We start from the raw sequence: 9,193 nt of genomic DNA on the forward strand, positions 1-9,193 counted from the left end.
GTTACTGCTCAGCATCTCCCTTTGCACATCTCTTAAAGCTCTCCTAAAGCTTTCGGTGAATACTGCTGTACACACAGCCTGTTAAGTGCTTGGCTCAGAGCCGGGAAGATGCTAATTGCACTGTGACCTTTGCTATCAAAGGGCATCGCTATCATAATTACCATTCCATTATCTCACAAGGCTTTCTTAGGTAAGGTCAGAAAAAGTCTAGAACGGAAAGGACAGCTCTCAAGTCCTCTCATATCTAAACTGTTTTCTTGTCCCAGGTTAGCACCAGGAGAAATTTTGTAGACAAGCTGTGTCTTTCACCTAAAAGTGTCTTGGACCCCAGAAGGCATACAAGCATTGCTCTTAAGAGTGAACACAAGCTCCCTGCCTTCCTTTTGAAGTTAATCCTGTGAAAGCAGTAGCCAGTTGCAAATGGACACTTGTCCCAAAGTTGCTTCTATGGTAAAGGGTACCATTGCTATTAAATCACAGAGTCAAGGAATAGTTCTAAAGCGAACTGTACTAACTGGTTGCTGGCAGAGCTGGCTTTGAAGGGGTGGAAATGGATCTTCCAAGTATTCCATCAACGACAGGTCAGTAGAAAATGTTGGTCTATTTTGAGAACAAAATTGAAATTGGTCTGTTATGGCCATTCAAAAGCAGACAGATAGTATCTGCAATTATTTATTCCTTTGCCTTTATGGAATTTCTGCTTTCTGAAGCAGGTGGCCTGAAGCAAGCTATGTCTGCTGTTTCCAGAACCATCCATGTTTGTGCATCCAGTTTCTGTGCACACTCAAAAAAAAAATCCAACAGGCACTAAACAGAAACAGGCTCCATCAGGGAAAAAACAGGTCTGTGACGCACACACTCAGCCCACGGTAATCCCAACTGTTCTCCCTCCTTGCTTGCTCAATTAAATGGATGAGTTTTAGCTCTTTGCTTATTTGACCTTCTGAATGCTTTCTGAAGCAATATGTGGTTGTTCTCACAGCTTGCCAGGGACAGCCCTTCCTGAACTCTTGTCAACACTTGAGTGTCTTCTCTGCTTATCTTAGGGGTTCTCCCCCACCCACCCTCCTCACTTGTACCAGGGGTGCCCCCCCTTCAGGATTTCCAGCTCTGTGTCACCTTTAAGGCACAGACAATCCTGTGCCTACTGGCTGATTTGTGTGTCAACTTAACACAGCTGGAGTTATCACAGAGAAAGGAGCCTCCCTTGAGGAAACACCTCTATGAGATCCAGCTGTTAGGCATTTTTCTCAATTAGTGATCAAGGGGGAAGGGCCCAGCCCATTGTGGGTGGTTCCATCCCTGAGCTGGTAATCCTGGGTTCTATAAGAGAGCAAGCTGAGCAAGCCAGGGGAAGCAAGCCAGTAAGCAGCACCCCACCATGGCCTCTGCATGGTCCTGCCTCCAAGTTCCTGCCCTGTGTGTGAGTTCCAGTCTTGGCTTTCTTTGGTGATGAACAGCAATGTGGAAAGGGTGAGCTGAATAAATCCTTTCCTCCCCAACTTGCTTCTTGGTCATGATACTTTATGCAGGAATAGAAACCCTGACTAAGATACCATGCCACATAACACCTACTTCTGGAAGAAACGGAAAGTGAATGACACGTCTCAGTTACAGGAGATTCTACATTTAAAAAATAATAATTTGTGTGCCTCAAATAAAGCAACTTAAGGCAAGCTTTTTTTTACATCCTATTTACAAAATAGGAAGTGGCCTCCTACAACCAGGCAGGACCCCCAGTGGAGGCATAAGGACACCAACCCACCCACAAAACTTTCAACCCAAAATTTGCCGTGTCTGAAAGAAATGTAGGGACAAAGATGGAGCAGAGACTGAAGGACTGGCCAACCAAGAACTGGCCCAACTTGAGACATATCCCACGGGCAAGCACCGTCCCTGACACTGTTAATGATACTCTGTTATGCTTGCAGACAGGAGCCTATTATAACTGTCCTCTGAGAGGCTCTAGCCAACAGTTTACTAAAATAGATGCAGATACCCACAGCCAAACATTGGGTGAAGGTCAGGGACTCTTATGGAAGAGTTGGCTAAAGGACCGAAGGCCCAGAAAGGTATAGGAACTCCATGAGACCAACAGACTCAACTAAGCGGAACTCTTGGGAGCTCTCAGAGACTGAACTACCAATCAAAGAGCATACATGGGCTGGACTGAGGCCTCCTCACACATATGTAGCAGATGTGCAGCTAGGTCTTCATGTATTAACAACTGGAGCAAGGGCTGTCCCTAAAGTGGTAGCCTGACCATGGACTCCATTCTTCAACAAGGTTACCTTTTCTAGCCTCAGTGGGAGAGGATGTGCCTAATCCTACAGAGATTCGATGCACCAGGGTGGCAGGGTATGCTGCCACCTCTCAGAGGAGAAGGGAAGGGGAGAGGAGGGAAGGACTGTGTGAGGGGGAATAGGGGCAGCATTTGGAGGGCAGATAAATAAATAAATAATAAATAAATAAATAATAAATAAATAACAGGATAGGAAGTGGCATGGCCAACACAACTGGACATAAGTTTCCTGAAATCAATCTAGCAATAACCATCCCAAAATATCCAAAGTTCTTGTCTTTAGATGTGGTGATTTTATTTCTCTATAAAGTTATGCATAAGTTGGTATTTCCCACAAACATTGTTCAGCTTAAAAAATATTTGAAGTGGCCAACAATGATAAGCAGTGTGTATATTTCCACCAATGAAATATATTCATATGACATTTTAAAATATCTAAAACAAGTTTTTAAATATTAATTTTTATTTATTTACTTTAGTTTGTTTTTTGTTTTGGTTTTTGTATACTTGGTTGGTTTGTTAGTTGGTTGGCTTTTTAAGACAGTCTATGTATTCTTGGCTGTCCTGAAACTATGTAGACCAGGCTGGCCTCAAGTTCAGAGCTCCTCCTCCCTCTGCTTCCCCAGTACTGGGATTAAAGTCGTGTGCCACCATACCCAGCCAGATTTATTTTTATTTTTATGTGTGAGAAGGGGGTATGTGTGTATGTTATACGTGACTGCATTGGCCACAAAGGCCAGAATAGGACAGCAATCCCTTGGAGCTAGAGTTACAGGCATCTGAGAGCCGTCCAAGGAGAATACTGGGAACTGAACTCAGATCTTCTAAAAGAGTAGCAAATGCTTTTAGCCACTGATCCATCTCTCCAGCCCCATACATATACATTACAAGTATATGAAGTCTTAACTTAATTATTAATATATCTATATATGTTTAAGCTGGTATCCAGATGTAGGAAACAAGAACTAGGAATACAAAGAAGTCACTGAATTGTTAATAGTGATTATTTCTCATTATTTTTCAATGCTAAAGAATAAACTTGGGACTTTGAATGTGCTAAGCCAATGTTCTACCACTAAGCCAACACTCCGGCTCTACAACAATTATTTGGTAGTGTTAAGAAATGTGACCATTTGAATAGATTTGGCCTTCATAGATTCGAGTGTTTGAATGCTTGACCCACAGAAAGTGGCACTTTTAGGAGGTGTGGCCTTATTAGAGTAGGTATGGCCTTGTTGGAAGAGGTGTGTCTCTGTCGGGGGTGGGCTTTGAGATCACCTATGCTCAAGCTCTACCCAGGGTGGAAGCCAGTCTCCCCCTGGCTGCATTTGGATGTAGAACTATTGTTTCCTCCAGCTCCACATCTGCCTGCACACTGCCATGCTTCTCTCCAGTACGATAATGAACTGAACCTTTGAAACTATAAGCCAGCCCCAAGTTAATGTTTGCCTTTATAAGAGTTGTCTTGGTCACAGGGTCTCTACACAGCAATAACACCCTAGTTAAGACAAGAACTGTGGTGCACACTTTTAATCCCACACTCAGAGGCAGAAGCAGGCAGATTCTCTACATTTGAGGCCATTCTGGTCTACAGAACTAGTTCTAAGACTGTATAGAAAAAACCTCTCTCAATAAACCAAATAAAGAAATAAGAAATGTAGGAGCTGGAGAGAATGGTGGGGATATAGACAGGAGGATCCCTGGAGCCAGACAGCCAAATTGATGAACTCCAGGTTCCGTGAGACATGCTAGAACATAATAGGAGCAATATAGAAACACCCCTAATGTTGACCTTAGACCCACACAGATACACAGAAGCATGTGCACCTACATATACACACACACATACCCACACAAATACACCCATGCATACATTCACACAAAGTAACAGCAAAATAAAAGGAAACACATGTGTTTTACTTATTCTATGGATTCTTTGTGAATGTTTTCAGATTTTATTGAAATGGCACAAAGAAGAAAACTATTCGGAAAAAGGGCTCAGAGAACAGGAGGTCTTATCAATAAAAGCAACACAGTGTGCAGTCTCTCAGAAAAGAGGGCTATATAACTAGTGTGTGTGCTTCATGGGGAGACAGCTCTGATTGAACAGATTTAAATCCTATTTGTGGCCAGGCTGGGAACAGCAGCAGTGGTTCCTGTCTCAGAACTTTACACACAGTAGAGAAAGTACTTGGCTGGTATCACTCCCTTAACTGCAGCAGGACCTGGAATGTGCTGGTGGGAGTTGCCTTGGCAACCAGAACAGTGGGGTCATCTTGACCTGCCCACTAACTGGCTGGCAGCCCTGTGACTGGCTGCACATCCTGGGACCCAGGTTCTTCTCATTTATAAAACAAAGACATTCTTCCTTCATCCAATGCAGAGATGATGCTGGCGAATCTTTTTATGTTTCAAGGATTTCACATTTGTGAGTTTGTCCAGCTGCCAAAATGTATTTGTAGCCCCCAAATCGATCCTCTCCCTGTGTCCACAGAGCCAGGAAATGTGTGAGGTCCTACCCATATATCCTCACATTTGTTGAACCAAGCAAACTTCTGACCTCACATTCCAGCTTCCACACCATGAACAAGTAAGTGTTCTCTCACACTACCGAGAACCACAGTTCATTTCATCTTTGCACTCTTGTGTGGGGATCCCGTCATGTAAAATGCCCCCTGAGCTGGTGCTGAGGATCATTTCGTATTTCCAAGCACTAGAAAGCTGTGCTGTGCCAGAGAAAGGCATCTGTGTGTCAGGCAGCCTTCACCAAGGCATGAGCTACAATGGCATGGACCATGAATTCCATGTCAATGAGTCAACAGCACACACTAAGTAACACCGTTGAACAGAAACACACAAAAATCAAGGTTATAAATTAGACTGTTGGTGAACATGTGGTCAGAGACTCACAGGAACATAACCCTGTATTTCCTGCAAGTGCAACATCCAGTATTTGTGTTTACATTATGAGAAGCTGGACAAAACTCCAGAATTCTACACTACATTTATAACTCTTCTCTACAGTCTAGGATTTACTCAGGGATATTTGAGACATGCGAATAAAGAGAGGGAGAAAAGAATAGAGGAGATTGGACCCATCCTACACCCAAGTGACTCCTGAAATGAAGCCAGGTTGTGGGAAGGGTGAGCAGTCAGCTGTGTTACTGGGAAGAGCTCCCATTCCCACTAACTGCTTTCTCAGTGAAGAAATAGGAAATGGCTTTTTCCTGGGGCTGTGTAGGATGACTACACTTCCCAGGGTCTTTAAACTCCTGCCACAGAGCGGATGCCTCAAAACAGACTAACTATTGAGCATTCTTCCTTTTCCCAATCAGGATAAAGTTCTCCTGATGAGAATGACCCAGATGCCACATTTGGGAGAGTGTTAACTCATCTGCAAAGGGCTCTATTAGTCTATATAGACAGTGCTTTCTCTGAACAGGAATTGCATGTTGAGGAATAAGTACTTTCAAATGTCCTTCTGGGATAACATGCTCCCTAGGCTCCCAATGTGCACTCATAATATTTGTGTGAACATAATTATTTGTAGCTTGTTACCATTACAAGTTACAACTGTATATACATATATACTCCTCTCCCAAGTTCTCTTAAAGGATCTTTGCTGCTTAAAAATCTTCTATTTAAATAGTTACTGGCAATTATACAGGTATGACCCAAACAGACAGTAGGAAGCGGACTATTTACTTCCTAAGAAGCTAGAATAACCAGCCCAAAATATTCAGAACTTTTCTTCTCCACACCCCACATGAGTCCACCCTTGTTGATAGTCAGCAGTTGGCAAGGCTACCTGAGTTTCTTAACAATCTGCCCGCTATTTTTTAAACATTTATTTATTTACTTTATGTATATGAATATACTATTGCTCTCTTCAGACATACCAGAAGAGGACATGGATCCCATCACATATGGTAGTGAGCCACCATGTGGTTTCTGGGAATTGAACTCAGGACCTCTGGAAGAACAGCCAGTGCTCTTAACCACTGAGCCATCTCTCCAGCCCCACTGTTTTCTTTCTTGACTTTGGCACAATAGATGTGACTATAATGAATATATAGAACACAAGAGAGCCCATAACCCATACTAGAGTTAGCCTACCAGATTAATAGCTAACCTACAGTACTGGGCCCAATCCAATAATCCAAAAGATAATAAATATGGTGGCACTGAGCAGTAGCATAAGCAGTACGGTTAGTAAAGGGAAGAAACAGCCGTGTTGCAGCCACCATACTAAACAAATGAGTGACACGAACTCCTGAAACTCTACCTTCCAACAGTAGTTATGGTCATCATCTAATCGTATGAGTGAGGCCGAATAACTTTCTAGTCATCTCAGAACTATGAAATGTAACAAGGGAGCAGCATTGCACTAACATTTTTTTTATTAAACTCAAAATCCTCCAAGTATACCCGCCATCCCAGTTGCCGTAATGATCTGGCCTCGGGAAGATGCTTTCAGGCAAACTAAAGTCCCTAAGAAGCACTCTGGGCCTCCTTCATTGGCTTCACGTGACCTTGGTAGACAGCTGGCTTGAACCCAGGCTCTCTCTAGACCCTGGAGACTTTTGCTTTTGAAGACCTATATTCACACACCTGTCTCACAGCCTGGGGTCAGGTGCAACCGACCTCTCCAGGGCATCGAAGGTAAGTTCTGACAACATATCAAGGTGACTTGCAGAAACAATGTTTCTGTTCAGCATTACTGTCCCATGAGTGCCCTTCCATGCCCTTTCTGACTAACATGGATGTAGAGAAAGAGCGTCTGTCTTTGTTCTCTTGAGCCCCAAGTAGCAAGGGTTCTTAGTCTGCTCCCTTCACTTTCTTCTTTTGCTTCACACCTGTTCAATCAACAAATTTTATTGATCCAGCTTCAAAATGGTTTCCTTAGCTTTAGTGTTTATTGAAAACTTCACTCGTGGTGTAATTTATTCATGATGTAAGGCTGAATGGTGGCTTTTCATTAACTGAGAACTATTTAAAACTGAGCACTGTGGTGGTTTGAATGAAAATGGCCCCCGTAGACTCACAGGAATTAGCACTAGTAGAATCTGTGCCTTGTTGCACAAATTGTTGTGCCTTGTGGCTTTGTTGGAGGTAATGTGACCCTGGAGGTAGGATTTGAGGTCTCAAAGCTCAAGCCAGGGCCAGTGTCTCAGTCTCCTCCTATTGTCCACCCATCTGGATGTAGAGTTCTCAGCTCCTTCTCCAGCACCGTGGCCTCCTGCATGCCACTATGCTTCCTGCCATGACAATAATGGACTAAACCTCTGAACCATAGGTCAGCCCCAATCAAATGTTTCCTTTATAGAAGTGATATGATCATGGTGTTTCTTCACTGTGATAGAAACTAAGACATACCACAGATACAGATGTATTCAAAAGTAAATTTGTTACTTTTCAACCCTTAGCTTCATGTGAGGAAAGTATGTAGTCTGTTGAAGACCTACAGTCAGTCAGTAAGCAGCACCAAGCACTGGACCTGTGGGGGAGGTCAACTTAAAGTACTTCCCACTGTTGCTGTGCTCACAGATGGTGGGGGCCACAGGAAGCTCCTCAGCAAAGACAAGAGAACTGCAAGGCTGAGCTCAGCAGAATGCTGACCCACAGAATCATGGGTCAGCAAAGCCAGCGCTCTTAACTCTGCTTGTTTTGCAGCAACAGAAACTAACAGATGAGTTGAGGATAATTTTGTTATGTGTAATTTATACGGGAGAAATGTAAGACTTAATCAAGTCCAGCAAGTGGCCGGGCCACAATTCATAGGGAGACAGAGAGCAGTTTCAACAACCAGCTGTTCCACTACCAGTCTTTGTAAAGTGTTAAGATGAGAAATTACAAACAAGAAGTACCTCAAAGGGAGATCGCTTCAATAAGATTCAACACAGTGGACCAGCATTGATGGTGACATAGAATGCTATTACCCTCCTAGAGACAGAAGCCTACGGTTTATGTAAGAAGATAAGGCTCACCTTTGTGAAGTGTTACCAGAGGCCATTCTTAGTTACCATTCTTAGTGTTTTGTGCGCTTCATATCGCTTGCTGTTCAAACACTGGGAAGAGACTATGCATGATTCCTGTTTATGCCATTCCGAATTATTCTAGTTCCTCGATTATCACACATTAGAAGAAAGGGCACAGAATGTGGGGATAAGTTACTCAAGGTCAGAGCTAATAAATAAGTGACAAGGCTGAGATCTCAGGCAAGAGGGCTTGATGTCCAAGGCCAGGTTTCTAAAAGCATTACACAATCCGTTTGTCCCACAATGTGGATTTTATAAAAATAATGACAGGTTCCATTCCAGTCTCAGGAAAGAGCACGTAGTTGCTGATGTGGCACGTTGGCCTAGAAAATAACACAAGTGTCAACAGTAAGTCCTCCTGGCCAATGAGATTATAGGTGGCTTTTATTTTCTTGGTATATTTCTGCATTTTCTGAAAATTTTTGGTGATGAAAGTTTTCAACTTTGACTTTGGGAAATATATTACTATTTTGAAAAATCTTAACATGTTTGTTAAACCTTAAGATAAGTGGGTGCATAACCCAGTGGTAAGTATGCTCTGAGATTGTGCAAGACCCTGGGTCCAAACAACTGAGCTAAAATTAATTAATTAGCAATACTTTTAACTGCATAAAGTTTCACATGACTATGTAAAGAAATGCAAATTAAAACAATCAATTAAAGTAATTAGACCACTAAAACAATTGTTTATCTTTGCAACAAATGGGCAGCTTTTAAATGTCAGTTTTCAATGCTTGCTGGAGCCCGGGAAGATGCTTGCCTGGGGCAGTAGTGACACAGTGTCTCTGGAATTGCATTTAGCAATTTGTGTGAAGAAAGAGTCCATACCCTATGAAGCAATAACAAGGAAGAA

The sequence above is a fragment of the Rattus norvegicus genome, chromosome 19 (genome assembly GCF_021556685.1).
Source record: "Rattus norvegicus strain SHRSP/BbbUtx chromosome 19, alternate assembly SHRSP_T2T, whole genome shotgun sequence".
In the NCBI taxonomy this organism is placed as follows: domain Eukaryota; kingdom Metazoa; phylum Chordata; class Mammalia; order Rodentia; family Muridae; genus Rattus; species Rattus norvegicus.